This window comes from Mobula hypostoma, chromosome 6, assembly GCF_963921235.1.
Source record: "Mobula hypostoma chromosome 6, sMobHyp1.1, whole genome shotgun sequence".
In the NCBI taxonomy this organism is placed as follows: Eukaryota; Metazoa; Chordata; class Chondrichthyes; order Myliobatiformes; family Myliobatidae; genus Mobula; species Mobula hypostoma.
This window is the reverse complement of record NC_086102.1, coordinates 154,548,009-154,563,891: the sequence shown is the minus strand read 5'-3', so window position 1 is coordinate 154,563,891 and position 15,883 is coordinate 154,548,009. Positions and strand designations below refer to the sequence as shown.

Sequence of the window (15,883 nt, the reverse complement as noted above, 5' to 3'; positions counted from 1 at the left end):
GCCTTTTTGCGTGCACGCGCCGATTAGAGGAGTTTCACGAGCCCGCGCCGAGCCCAGGAGGGATGAGCGATCCCCGGCAGTTTCTCGGATAGAGCGAGGGGTCGCCCAATCTCGCGTCGCACAGGAGAGAACCCTCATTGTCACACAAACCCTCACCTCACCACCACCACCACAATCTTCAGGGCAGCCTGGTCTTGCTGGTAAATGAGTTGAGAGCGCCTTTGCAGTTACACTTTTCGAGCGATGTACTGAAATCTTTATGTGTATGCGACATTGAGTTTTTATTTGCAAAACAATAATGTCCTTTTAACAAACTTGACATTTATTTAAGACGGCCCCAAATAAGCACGGCGCAATAAAGGTAGTCCCATTCCTGCTTAAATAATCAGATTCTGATTGTTTAACCACTTGTAATTAAGCCTTCGTTTGTTGTGCTACATGTTGATTTCAGATCTCTGGAAATGCTCTTGTAACTTGTGTGTGGTTGCCTAGGTATTGTAAATGTCTTGGAGATACGAAATTGAGCATCGATGGCAGCGTCCAGTCATTAGCTTCAAGCAATTGAGTTTTGCATTCCGCACGATGTTAAATATGCCAACATCAGAAAGAGCTGTGGGAAAGCTGTTAGAATTTAAAAAAGGAATCTCGCTACATTGCTTTGCACTTTGTCAACTGCTAAGGATTATTTTCAACTTTCCTCATTCTTTTAAAACTCTCATCATCGTTTTGTACCTATTAAAAGATAATTGCCTCCATTATAGCCAGTTTGATACTTGCAATATTTGCTGCGAAGATTTGGTACTTCATTTACAATAGAGTAGCTTATCTGAGTGGAACTGTAAAGCGGGCTTTCAGAATCTGTCAATGCAGGCTCACAAGGTGCTTTATTTCCGTTGTGGGTAAATCAACAAGAGGCGTAAAAGGTAAACGATCACGTGATTGCTGTTGTATTCCTCCTCCTCCTCTTCTCTCCCCCCCCGCCCCGTTAATGTAGTGACACTTGCTGCAGTCTAGTCATAAATGCTAGTTATATAATTACCTATTCTCTTCTCCCACCCTTTCCAAGATAAAAGTACTAGGCGAGATATGTAGCTGGAATGTTTTGGGAGTAAGCTATCATACTTCAATTGGTTTTGTTACTATATTGTTGGATGTTATGTAAAAAAAAATTGCACAAGTCCACATATTGAATTGTATCACAAATTTGAAGCTAGCAAGGGAGCAGCATGAACTATGTAACTACTTGAGTTAATGTTGCCTAAAGCAACCAAATAGAAATGAAAGTCTTCCTCAATTATCTTCCTACCTTGTGTCCACCTTTAAATAACAAATATTTTCTCAGATTTTGACAGTCCTGTTGCAGAAACTAGCAATGAAATGTAGTCTCTGGTCAGATAACCTTTCTGAATAAGTCACGTGTGTGTTGTTTTATACATTAATTTATTGAAACAAGGTGAGTGAGTTTGAGAGGTAGACTTGGTAGCTGAAGACAACCATGGTGATGGGAGGGGGGCAAACAATTGAACTAGTGAGGCAGAAACTGGGAGAAAACATGGGCTGGGCAGACGTTTATGGAATCTCTCTGCTGTTTGTTCCAGTTGTTTATAAACTTCTGTTTTTTGATCCCAATTATGCCAGTTCATCAATCTGCACTTTGTTTGGATACTTTGGTTAAAACCCCCTTCCTGTATAATGCTAAATGGCAGCCAGTACAATTAGAGGATGAACTACTATTAACTAAAATAAACTATTTTAGACAAGAATCTTTCTGAAGTAGTTATCAGCCTGTATTAGCAAAAGCAATTTTCTCTGCTCATCCTTGTGAATTATTTGTGCCTGTATGTCTTAAATCAAGCTAGAGTATGAAAATTGATGTTTCTGCTTAATTCACAAGGCTGTAGTAAATTCTATAGTTTTTTTTCCATGTGTAGAAAGTAAATATTAAGTCAGCATTGTTGCCCTAATTATTTTTGATAGGATCCCAGATAGCAGTGACAGGATTCAGTGATGCGTATGCATTATACATTGAGTTTTTACTGTGAAGAGATGTTGAGTTATCGGAACCATCCAAAGCACATCCTTTTTGAAATAAAAAACAGAACAAATGCAAATCTGAAATACAGACTGGAATTTTGGAAATTATCAACAGGGCAAGAAACATTGTTGAAGAGAGAGGGGAAAAAAACAATTAACATTCATGGTTGGATGCATTTTCATCAGCACTCATCTAAGACTTTAACTTAGTTTCTTCCTGCATTGATGCCTGGTGTGTAGTTGCAGTAAAGGCTATTTAAGTTTATATTGTACTTTGAGTGGGGGAGTCTGGGACCAGAGGACACAGGCTCAGAATAGGAAGATGGCTCTTTAGAACAGGGATGAGGAGAAATTTATTTAGCCAGAGTGTGTTGAATCTGTGGAATTCATTGCTACAGACAGCTGTGGAGGCCAAGTCGTTGGGTGTATTTAAAGCGGAGGATGATAGGTTCTTGATTAGTAAGGGGGTCAAAAGGTTATGAGATTGAGAGGGATAATAAATCAGCCAAGGTGGAATGGTGGCCAGACTTGATGGGCTGAATGGCCTAATTCAGCTCCTCTGTCTTGTGGTCTTTAAGACACCTGGCAGGTAGTGAATTGCTTCTATTCGTATTGAAGCCATGCTATGCAATTTTAATGTGATTAGCAATTATTTAGTGATTATCCATGCTTATTTAGAAATGTACAGTATATGGCAAACTTTTGCATAGGTTGCTGTGGTGTTGTGAGACATAAAAACTTCTAAATAGTGTTATTATTTTGGTTTGAATAGAAACACTTTTCTCAAAAAATTCATACTTTTTACAAACTATCTAAAACTGCTGTGGCAGGAAAGACACACTTCTAATGATTTTTTTCATATCTTAAGTTGTATTTTGTTTTTAACTTGTTAAGACAGACGTAAATTTTTTGACAGTTTATTTAATTGGCGATACAGTGAACCAGTACGTCTTTGGATTGTGGAAGGAAACTGCACTGGGGCATTTGGTGGATGCCAATATGCTCATGGGAAAGATGTATAAGTTTCTCACAGGCAGTGCTGGAATTGAACTCTGAACCCCAATGCCATAAGCTGTAATAGGGCCGTGCCATCTGCAATGCTACCATGCTGTCTCCATCTCAATTGTTTCACTAAGAAAAGCAGACAGAAACTACCCATAATTAGCTTGCATTTATATCATGTCTTCAAAAGCAGTAATTCCCAACTTGCTTGAATGAAAGCAACACGTCCACATATTTAATATGCATTTAGCATATTACCCCACCTCAAAGAATGCCACTGAGGGTTGCTCTTTTTTTAATGAGCAAGCAATTATCATGAACTGATAACGTCCCAATGGCAAGATGCTGTACTTTTTTAATATATATTTTTGCAAATTTATAATTAGATTTTCCTCAGTGTTAATAATGACCCTATTAATAGATCCCCTGTTATCTTTGGTGCTTTCACCACCTACACTCTTCCTGAAAATGTTACAGATTGATAGAGCAAATGTTATCTACAAAATCTAGTGTAGTGGCTGCAACAAGTACTATACTGGTCAAAGAGGAAGAAAACTATCGATCAGGTTACACGAGTGTGAACTAGTGAGCAGAAGACACGACCTATTCTCGCTAGTATCAGCTCGTGAAGATGAAGGAGGACACCATTTCAACAGGATGACAGCTAGAGTCTTGTCTCAAGCAAGAGCAAGAAAAGAATGAGAATTTCCCTACAGAAAGATCCATTAACAAACACATTGACAGACATCCAGTACCTGTACCCTTGCAGAGAAAAGAGAACCAATGACAACAACAATCGATTAATCGCTAATAATCAGGTTCTGAACAGCGAAGCAGACCTCTCTTGAAGCTAGCCAATCAGAAACTTCTACTGCTAAACTGTTCAGCGTTTTGAACCAGCTAACTGGATCACAATGTCTAATCGGTATTCATTTGGACTCCGGAGGAGTATATAAGCCGGCATTCTGAGGAGACTGCACCCTCAGCTGCGCACTGATGATGGCTCTTCATTGGAGCTGAAACGTCTGCAAATATTTTGCCAAACTTCCAAATGTTACAGACTTGTGTTCGAATGTAATGTGCCCCAAGGTGCCAAATACCTGTAGTGAGATGCACGCTACAGAATTCTGATATTCAGAGCAGCATCATATTTTGGTTTATAAATTTAGACCTGCATGTGAACCTTCACTGTTGTAGATGGTGTGCCAATGCACTTTTTCTCAAATTTAATAGAGAAAGCATTAATTATATTGAGAATATTTTGATACTTTGAGAGTGATTTAATGACTTGTGTCCTGTTTAAATTGGAAATAATGTTCTAATAAGTTGCAATGAGAGAGATTTAACACAGAGCAGGTTAGGAAATACTGAAGTTAATGAATAGATGTTGAGTAGAAAACTTACTGAATTTGATTTTGCCAAGGCTAGCAGAAATTACTTTATGATCTGCAATTTTGAACATCTGCAGTCAGTTTCCTCTTTTTTTTCTACACTGTAGCTTCTGAGTATCCCTAAAGAAAATACATGGTGAGGGTCTTGACATTAATCATCAGAATGAGGTAGTTGCATCTCTTGAACACACAAAATGATGGAGGATCTCCACAAGTTGAGCAGCATCTATGGAGGGGAATGAACTGATGACATTTTGGGCTGAGATCCTTTATCAGGACTGAAAGGGAAGGGAGAAGAAGGCAAAATAGGAAGTTAGGTGGAGGGGGAGGAGTACAAGCTGGCAGGTGATGGGTGAAACCAGGTGAGGATGAGAGTGGGTGGGGGAGGGGGATTAAATGAGAAGCTAGGAAGTGATAAGGTAGAAGTTGCAGTAAGGCAAGGATTACTTGGCGAACACGAGGAATTCTGCAGATGCTGAAAATTCAAGCAACACACATCAAAGTTGCTGGTGAACGCAGCAGGCCAGGCAGCATCTCTAGGAAGAGGTACAGTCGACGTTTCAGGCTGAGACCCTTTGTCAGGACTAACTGAAGGAAGAGCTACTAAGAGATTTGAAAGTCACTTTCAAATCTCTTACTAGCTCTTCCTTCAGTTAGTCCTGACGAAGTGTCACATGCACAATTTACCAGCCGGTCAGTATCTGTAACTGATGAGCCAATTTTGTATATATTTAAAAAAAAAACAGCAGTTTTTGGTTCAGACCGCAGAGCAGTGAGGGTGACGTGGTCCAGGCTGATCTCCTCGTGCACAAGTAAATTAAAGAGAATGCTTGGTCGTAAGAGTTTGTGTGTTCTGGTCCCAGTTATTTTGGTTATTTTATGGGTGACAACAGTTAATTGGAGGTTCCACCAAAATGTCTAATCGTTGACTTTATTTAATGGGAGCAAGGAATTCGGCCCTGGTAGCTGATCGGCCCTAAATCCTAGGCTGCTGATATTTGAGCGAGGGACTGGGTCTGCTGCTGGAACACAAATTTCTTCCTGTATGGAGTAGTCAAGCTGACGTAGGAAAGTTATTGATAAAAACAAAGGTTTTCGTGGTCTGGGTTGTGCCCCGGACAGAGCACAGGAAAATTTAATAAGTGTTCTGTTTAAAAAGAATTCTGCAATGTGTATGAGTGCGCCCTGATTGAATACGTGTGAATGGTAGCATGAAAGTCCCCTGTTGCAGACCTCTAAAGGACTCTGGTAGTGTGCGTGTTTGTACCAGAAAGCATTAAGCATGAACTATAGATTGAAGAAAAGGGAAGTACATTGAGAATTATATTGTATGTGTGGAATGGACTAAGTGAATGCATATGTGTTAGGGAAAGAAAAACGTTATTGTTCAATATTGACGTGAAATGCAAAAATGGTTAGTTGAATCCTGCAGAGAAAGTGAATAAAAGTTAGAGGAGGAAAAGGCACAGATAAAACAGGCAAAGGCTGAAAATATCTACTTCAGCATTTGAAAAGAAACAATCAGGGCCAGAATTTGAGGATGCACTAGATGCTATACCACTGCCTTCCCCAGACGTGGTTTCAACAAGGCCTGTGCCAAGTAACACTTCTTCAGTGCTCAGTGAGTCTGGCGTTAGCTGATGTCCTGCCACAGGTAGCAGTTCCCAGTAGTACTAAGGCAAACGGGTGAAATGTTGGTTTATATATTTGCTGAAATTATCTAGTGGGAGCTCTAAGAAAATATTTCCCTTGGTTGTCTTTTGGCCTCTGCTTTTTTTCATGCCAGTGATGTTAATCAATATGTAGAATTTGTACAGTAATGCACATTTATGTAGAAAGTGTTTTCAAAAGTATTCTGAATTAACTCAAAGCAAGGACATCTGTCTTAATGTTATTGTAAATAAATTGTAATTTAGCTTAAAGAAAACATATACAGTACTGTTACTTATGTGAGATGAGAAGAGTTAAATAAAATTGTGTGTTTTGCAATATTGCCAATGACAATTACAACATCAAGGGATTAAAACTATTAAGGAAGGTGGGGGGCAATGTTTGTGTGAGACTTCCTGGCTGCTCTACTATAGCCTCTGGTCAATATTGTATATTGCTTTAAAAGTATTGCGATACTGTCCTATACAATTTCAATGTTATTTTAACTTGTAACTTTGTTTTCTATTTAACCTAATTGACAGTGACCAAATTTTGGCCAATCATTACCAGATTAGTTTGTTAAAATTTCACTGTAAACTTCAGTTTTCTTTATACACATGGCTCTTTTAACCACTTGTGACTGGTTATTTTTGTTTTGAGCAGAGTAGTTTAGATAATACTATTCTAAGTGTATGGGTTTTGCAGTTCTTTGATCCAGCAAACGTGGAAAAGAGGCGGTGGACACAGGGATAAAGCATGGGGATGGCCGTGAGTGGTATGTTTGTGGACAGGCTGCCGGCAAACAAACATACCACTTATGGCCATCCCTCGGGCCAAGGCAACCTTGATAAATTTCCCAAACAGGAGAATATCTGCAGATGTTGGAAATCCAAACAACACACAAAATGCTGGAGGAACTCAGCAGGCCAGGTAACATCTATGGAAAAGAGTAAACAGTTGAGGTTTCAGGGCAAGACCCTTCATCAGGACTGGGGGAAGAAAAAAGAAGTCAGAGTAAGATGATAGGGGGCTTGAGGAAGAAGTAAAAGTGGTAGGTGATAGGAAAAACTGGAGGAAGGTAAAGTAAAGAGCTGGGGTGTTGATTGGTGAGAGATAAAGGGCTGGAGAAGGGGAATTCGATAGAGTGTAGAAGACAATGGAAGAAAGGGAAGGGGAGGAGCACTAGAGGGAAGTGATGGATGGGTAAAGAGATAAGGTGAGAGAGGGGAATGGAAAATGGTGAAAGGTGGGTGGTGGGCAGTTACCTGAAGTTTGATAAATAGATGTTCATGCTACCAGGTTGGAGGCCACCCAGAAGGAATATAGGTGTTGCTCCTCCAACCTGAGTGTGGCCTCATCGCAGCAGTAGAGACCATGGACTGGCATGTTGGAATGGAAGTGAGTGGCCACCGGGACATCTTGCTTCTCTCTCCGCAGTGATCTCCCTTCTTGTATTTATCCTTGCAAGCTGAATAAGTGCTACACCTGCCCCTACACCTTCTCCCTGACTACCATTCAGGGCCCCAAACAGTTCTTCCAGGTGAAGTGGCATTTGACCTGTGAGTCTGTTAGGGTCATCGACTGTATCCAGTGCTCCGGGTGTGGCATCCTGTATATCGGTGAGACCCAACGTAAATTGGGAGACCACTTGAAGCACGCGCTCCGTCTGCCAGAAAAATACTTGAGAACTTGTATGATTTTAAAACTGCCCATTGTAAAACGCCACTTGATACAAGGCCACATTTAATTTTTTTTTGATGGCTTTTCCTTCCATTCTGATACTGGAAGAAAATTTGGTGGTGAATCATAGTGAAAATATGGTGTATTCATGTATATCTGCTGTGGAGGCACAGCTACCTTCCCGACTGTTCTCTTAAAGCAGCTGAACCTTTTTGCCTTAACGGAGCCTGCACTGTGTAAATAATTACATCAAAATTTCATTATGCCTCAGGAGTAGCACACGACAATAGACAATTAAGGAAATTGTCAGTTTCTCACATCTTCAGAACTCTGATAAAACACGGTGAACTAACTGTGAACCTTTTCCAGCTTTTTCAATTCCTTACTGCAATTGCTGTTATAAACTTTGTGGGAAGGAAGAAGTAAGTAGTGGGAACAAACACCCTGACTCCTCTGCTAAGGCAGCAATAGCAGATCTTTATGGCCATGTAGAACTCCAGTGTGATCAAGCTGCCCATACTTCCCAAATTCTTTGAACTACTCCAATTACAACGTTATGTGTCAGTGGCTGAACAAATTTATGGACTACAGCACATTATGTGCAGGACTATAAGGGATGATTGGTATCATTGAAGATGATAGAATCTCAACCATAGCAAGAAATGTAGCAGCAACTGAATTATTTGCCAGAGACGCAATCTGCCGCTGCTGGTCCCTCCCCCGAAATTCATTTGTGCTGCTCCAAATGGACTGTGCAGTTACCTAAATGTATGGGCTGTGTTTATAACTTGTTATTGTGTTTGTCATTTCTATGGGTAGAAGCTTATCCTACTCAGAGAAATGCTGCTGTCACTGTGGCGAAATTTTAGTATGAGCATTTATTCCTAGGTTTGGGATCCCTGGGGGAAAAAAAACTCCAGTGATAACAGTCCTCACCTTATGGGTAAAGTTATGAATTGACAAAAGCCTTGTGGTGGAGGCAGTATTTCACTTGCTCTTGCCACCGTCAATCATACAGGGAAACTGAAAGACAGAATGGGGCTCTGAAATGCAGGTTAGCTAAATTGAGCACTGAATCCGAGCTAAAGTGGCCAGAGGCACTTTCATTGGTCCTCGTGACAATGTGCTGTGCTCCATACCGTGTAATAGGCCTACCTCCACATGAGATATGTAGTTTTGGGATGTCCCATGCACTTGTCAGTCACCCCTCACTTTTAAATTAAACAGATGGTCATCCATGTTATGAGTGGAATCGTGCCGCATTATTGTATAGCAGTAACATAAGCTCTTAAAGGTTTCCGTCAACAGATGCTTAAAGCTAAGAAGACTGTGCTGGTTGCAGAGTGCCTCAGTGACCAGCCGGGAGATTGGGCACAGTTGAGAACTTACTGATGAAAGAACTGGCTGGAGCCCTGCTGTGAAGGTCCATTCCAAGTAATGCTGACCACACATACTGCTCCAAAGGTCTAAGGAAAGTCAACATAGATACATGCCTCACATGTTAAGGCGGCTGTGTCACTGGACCAAGGAACAGGTGGCCAGGAGAACCTTGATAAGGACTGATGGACTGAACTCTTGATCTTTTCTATTTGTCACTTTATGTAATCAACATGTAATATGAGCCTGAGATAATCTGGGCATCTATTTTCTGCCTAAGTGCAGACATATCTCAACACTAATACTCTTAGCGCTTTTCACCTTTGTTAGGAATATGCATTCCATACTAACTGGTCTGGTTGTTGGGTGAGCTCTATAGAGCGTTCATATATTCAAACGATAGCTTGCTAATGTGTTTATACCCCTGGATGTTAGTTTGATTTCATGTTTTACTTTGAGACTAGAACTGTAAAGGGAGCACAGGACTGCACTGCCCATAGGAATGATTCTTGCCAAGGTAACTGTTTTGAGGGATAGTATCAGCCTACTTGCAATAACTACATAACCCCCTCTGCTCCAAAGCTGCTTCACAGAGTTAGGGGTGGTGTATTTCACTATAACCATTACAGGACGGGATGGGACCAGACTTGGGTAACAGTACATGCAATGTCTTTACTACTTGGTGACTCTCCAAATCCCGTTAATGACGCATACTGGGTACATGGCTGTCAGGTCTATCACTGGCTGCCAGGTGTACTCCTTCTTAAAATGGGATCTTTGGTTGAAGCCAAAGTGGGGTTGTTGTTATCTGGCCAATGTAGTACCATGGATGTGCCACCTGCCTACTCTCTCTACATTCCACTATGTGAGACTGCCGTCGAAGGACTATGGAGACTGAGTATTCCTGTTCTGGGAACTTGCCAGACTGGCTTATGAAAGCATTAACATGGGCTTAGCACTGCTAGAGAAACTGGCTACTAACACAGCCTTAATGTGATATGACACGAGCCAGGGCTTCAATGACATTACTGCTGAAATGCTGGCTGCCTGCAACGCGGCCCTTCAACATGACTAACAGTAAACTTAGTTGACTCAGAGGTAGTACTTGTGCCATTATTAGCCAGGAGTGTTAGACGTACTGGACGTCCCTGATATCAGCAGCCAATCATCCCTCTGGAACTGTCGTAGTTTCAGAGACTCTGCTATTGAAATTCAGTTAAGATTTATGTTGTCCTCTACAGGACAAAGAGGATGTGTTGAAGTTGCAGTAAGGCAAGGGTTGAAGACAATGCCTGGCAAGAATAGCTTGGGGCAGTTGTAGTCAAGTGAGACCTTGGAAATGAGATCATTGGAGACTCCTCTGCTTACTACAGATGAGATAGGCAGAGGTGACTGTGACGGTGTGTACTCTAGCCAGACAAATGAGTTCTCTGTCGTGAATTTTTTTCTAGAAAGGTCTTCCTAAAATGTAGCAATCCTTTATGCAATATGGGGTGTTGGAGACAGATGAGATAGGAATACTGGAAGGATGTGATACACACATGACTAGGGGTCAATAACTTCCACGTCATTGGTTGTCAGCTTTGAAGCTTCATTTGACCTTTATATCACTATTGTGAATGGCAATTGATCCTGTAAGTAAGGAATTCAAACACATACAAATCTTAATTGATGCACCAGTTCTATATAAAAAATAGTTTTCTGTTCAGAACACTGTGCGTGATGGGCAATGCTGATCTCCTTGTGTACAAGTAAAATAAAAAGAATGCTTGAGTCATAAAAGTGCCTATGTGCTGGGCCCAGTTATTCTAGTTAAATATCAGTTAGGACAACATATGGTAAAGGGTTGAAGGAGGAATATGATAAGTAAGAGAGGACAGTGGACAATAAGAGTAGGAAGAGGGGCACCATAGGAAACTGACAGGCAGTGAGGGAGAAAGGGGTAAGAGGGAAGTCAGAATGGGGAATGAAAAAAGAGAAGGGGAGAAATTACCAGAAGTTAGGGAAATTGATGTTTACACTGTCAGGTTGGAGAGTACCCAGTCTGAATTTAAAGTGTTGGTCACCCGACCTGATAGTACCCTCATTGTAGCAGTCGGTGAGATCATGGATCACATATTAGAATGGGATTTAGAATTAAATTGGTTGGCCACCGGGGAATGGCACTTGTTGTGACAGACAAAATCCAAATACTCTATGAAGTGGTTCCCCAATCTAGGTCAGGTCTCACTGATGTAGAGAAGGCCACACCAGGAGCACCAGATAGAGTAGATGTAGCTGGCGCATGTCAGACTTGCAAGTAAAGTGTTGCTTCACCTGGAAGGACTGTGTGGAGCCCTGAATGGCAGCAGCTGGATCTCGCGCTCTTGTTAAAGATGATCTTTCCCAATTACCATGGATGGTACTTTCCACAAATATCAGCTAAAACCAGGGTGTTGCCCAGACCACTTGCCTCTTTCTGTACTAGTTCATTAAATACGCAATTTAGAAATCCTCAGATCTGAGCCCTACAAATGTCTAACATGGGAAGTAAAAGTGCTGAATTTTGAACCGTAGCTAACAGTAAATTACAGGTAATTTTTGTCCTGTAGTATCTTCAAGTCAAGTCACTTTTATTGTCATTTCAACCACAGTAAAAACGAAACAATGTTCCTCCAGGACCATGGTGCTACATGAAACAACACAAAACTACACTAGACCACCTGAAACAACACAAAACTACACTAGACTTCAGACCTACACAGGACTACATAAAGTGCACAAAACAGTGCAGGACAGTACAATAATTAATAAACAAGACAATAGGCACAGTAAAGGACAAATTACAATATAATGATAAATAATGTAATGTTGCTAAGGATGAGGCAAGTTTTAAAAAAATGCCAATTTTATTTTGAAAGTGAGAATTATTTTTATTCCTTGATCTGTAAAACCATATGGAAAACAAAAACTTGAGTACTGTTTCTTCTGCTCGAGAATGAATGTGTTTCATTGGTTATTTGACTTTGGATTAACATCAATGCATTGTGCCTGTGGCATTGTGGCAAATTATTAATGCTCAGTCAATTAATAGGAACATAACTTACCTCTTTATGACAATTTTTAAAACCCATGTTATTCTGGAGGAAGGATTATTAATATGGATTTCCTTGGCACATCACATTAAAAGTTTCAGTTTCACAGGAAATTTATTGAAGTACATGTGTCACCAGGTACAACCATGAGATTAATTTTCTTGTGGGCATACTCAAGAAATCTGTAGAATAATAACCACAACAGAATCAATGAAAGACTGCTCCATCTTGGGTATTCAACCACAATGCAGAAGAGAACTAGTGATGCATTTGAATTGTTGTACTTCTGAATTTGAGCTTCTCAGCAGCCTAATTATTTTGACTGCTAGTCCAAATATACATCTTTAGATTCTGCTGTTAGCTGGGCCATATTGTAGTACTTACTGTTTTTCTTATGGCAAAGTAGGCAGTTGTTTGCAGTTAAAATATACTGTATAGTCTTCAATATTAGTTTCTGTCAATTTCCTCTGCAAATAAATGCACGACAACTGTATATATAGAAATATCCTCTGTCAATGTATGTTAATTGCTTAAGAAAATGTAGAAGAACAAGTACTCCATGAAACGCAGTTCGTGCAACTTAAGAAATAATTTTGTAGATTTTTTTGATTCCTTTGGAATTGTCCATAAGTAATTTAAGTTATATTAATTGGTCAGAAATTTTGGCTTGTTTCCAATTCAAGTGTACAAGTGAATGGTAATAGTACGTTTTCGATTGGGTTTGTCTTTTCACCGTCATCACCAATTCTGGTAAATTACAGGGTATTTTGGATTCCCTGCCCATGAATTGATGTATCAGTTTGTAACTCCTGTTAAAACTAATTATATATAAAGTTAACTTGGATGAATTATCACCTACTTCGGTCAAGAAGAGCAGGTTAAGCTGCTTCAATGACTGTCGTCCAGGGGCACTCACATCTACTGTGTTGAAGTGTTTTGAGAATCAACTCCTACCTAAACAAGCACTTGGACTCGTTGCTGTTTGCCTGTTGTCATAAAGGTCTACAGTGTATGCAATCTCACCAGCTGATCACTTGGCTTTGGATCACCTGGACAGTAGTAAGAACCCAGGTCAGCTGCTGTTTATTGACAATAGTTCAGCATTCAGCACCATTATACACACAGTTCTAATCAACAAGCTCAAAAATCTGGGCCTCTGTACCTCCCAAAACTGGATTCTTGACTTGCTCGCCGGGAGACCGCATCTATACGGATGGGAAATAATATCTCCGCTTTGCTGACAATCAACATGGGCGGATCTCAAGCTGCACGCTTAGCCCACTGCTCTACTCTTTGTACACCCACTATTGTGTGACTAGGCACAGTTCAAATGCTATTTATAAATTTGCCGACGACACCACTATTTTTGGCAGAATTTCAGGTGGTGCTGAAGAGACGTACAAGAGTGCGATAGATCCGCACGTTGGGCGAGTGTGTCGCAGCAACAAGCTTGCCTCACTGTGAGGAACACAGGAATTGACTGTGGCCTTCAGGAAGGAGCAGTCGAGGGAACACGCACTAATCTTCGTCAACAGATCTGCAATGGAAGGGGTGAGCAGTTTTCAGTTCCTGGGTGTTAACATCTCTTGGAATTCTGCCTATATGTTTCATTGTATCATGAATTATAGAGCTGCTTTAAAATGAGTGTTACATCAGATCTTGTAGAGTTGCATGTACTGAGTAACAATTCCCTTAACACTTATTAAAAGGCTCAGTATTCGATTCAGAGTCACTTCGTTAGCACTGTTTATTTTCATTGACGTGTTGTGAATTGTTTTGCAGCAGCAGTACAGTGAAAGGCAAAAAATTATAAGTTAGAAAAATAAATAGTGTGGACAATAAATAACAAGGTGGTGCATATGGACTGTTAAATCTTTTGATTGTGCGTCTTCAGATTCCTGTATCTTACTGATGGTAGTAACCTGCAGAGGACGTGCTCCAGATGGCAAGGGACTTTAATGATGGATCCTCTCTCTCTCCCCCCCCCCCACACCTTCTTGAGGCACTTCTTCTTAAAGATTGTCCTTGATGGCAAGAAGTGTGTTGCCTCTTGTGATCCTTTGCATTAGAGGCTGTATACGAGGGGTGATTGATAAGTTTGTGGTCTAAGGTAGAGGGAGTCAATTTTAGAAAACTTAGCACATTTATTTTTCCTACATTTACACACTTAGTCCAGCGGTTGTGGAGCGTATGGATCCCTTCTTTGTAGAAGTTGGTGTCTTGGACCTCCAGAAGTCGTCCACAGCAGGGGTGATTGATAAGTTCGTGGCCTAAGGTAGAAGGAAATGAACTACTAACTTCAAACTTTCTGCATTTTCACTCAGAGTTGAACTGCACGTGCATGTAACGAGAGCTGTATAACTCACCTCCTTCTACCTTAGGCCACGAACTTATTAATCACCCCTGCTGTGGACCACCTGGAGGTCCAAGACGTTCTCGTCTTGAAGCCAGAAAGATGCTCTCATCTCGTCAGAAAGTTTGAAGTTAATAACTCATCTCCGTTTACCTTAGGCCACGAACTTATCAATCACCCCTTCTGTGGACCACTTCTACAAAGAAGGGATCTGTATGCTTCACGACCGCTGGACTAAGTGTGTACATGTAGGAAGGGACTATGTTGAAAAATAAATGTGCTAGGTTTTCTAAAATTGACTCCTACCTCAGGCCACAAACTTATTAATCACCCTTCGTATTTGTACTGCACCAGTCAGAATCCACTCCACCGTACAAGAATACAGGAATCTTATGTGGATAGGATAGTGAAGAAAGCTTTTGGTATGCCGGCCTTTATAAATCAGAGCATTGAGTATAGGAGTTGGGATGTAATGTTGAAATTGTACAAGGCATTTGGTGAAGCCAAATTTGGAGTATTGTGAATAGTTTTGGTCACCAAATTATAGGAAAGATGTCAACAAAATAGAGTACGGAGAAGATTTACTAGAATGTTACCTGGGTTTCATCTCGTAAGTTACAGAGAAAGGTTGAACAAGTTAAGTCTTTATTCTTTGGTGATGGATTGTTTTGAATGGCTTGTCAAGCCTCATATCACAGCCAGCCTCCCCTCATCACTGGATCCTCTGCAGTTTGCTTATCGTCCAAATCGCTCTACGGAGGATGCAATATCCACCACACTGCACACAGTTCTCTCTCACTTGGACAACAAAGACACTTATGCCAGAATCCTGTACATTGATTTCAGTTCAGTGTTCAATACCATCATCCCGCAGAGACTAGTGGAGAAACTCGCGGCTTGGCCTTAGCACTGCCATGTGTTGCTGGATTCTGGATTTCTTGACAGAGAGACCACAGTCAGTCTGTGTTGGCAGGAACATCTCTGACTCCATCACACTGAGCACTGGATCCCCACAAGGCTGTGTGCTTAGCCCATTGCTGTTTACACTGCTAACACATGACTGTGCAGCCAGATTCAAGGAGAACCTGATCATTAAATTTGTAGACAATACCACAGTGGTGGGGCTCATCAGCAGAAATGATGAAACTATGCACGGGGAGGAGATCAAACACCTAGAGAGCTGGTGCAGGGATAACAACTTGATGCTTAATGTCACCAAAACCAAGGAGATGATCGTCGATTTCAGACGGTCTCAGCCTGAGCACACACCCCTCAGCATCAGTGGCTCCACAGTGGAGAGAGTGGAAAACATCAAGTTCCTT

General features: G+C 40.9%; 1 protein-coding gene across 8 annotated transcripts in view; it reads left to right on the top strand.

Annotated features, from left to right (window-relative positions):
* The window catches only part of LOC134348516 (PTB domain-containing engulfment adapter protein 1-like), a 436,378-nt gene that overhangs the window by 27,700 nt on the left and 392,795 nt on the right, over window positions 1–15,883 (top strand). The window contains exon 1 of one of the 8 annotated variants that reach the window (XM_063052012.1): window positions 61–200. The exons of 6 other annotated variants lie outside the window; for them this stretch is intronic. The gene's annotated coding sequence lies outside the window, so the exon portion shown is untranslated. Of the gene's footprint in view, window positions 1–60; window positions 201–15,883 lie in introns of those variants that run through there. One more of the 8 variants, XM_063052006.1, reaches the window with a different exon arrangement.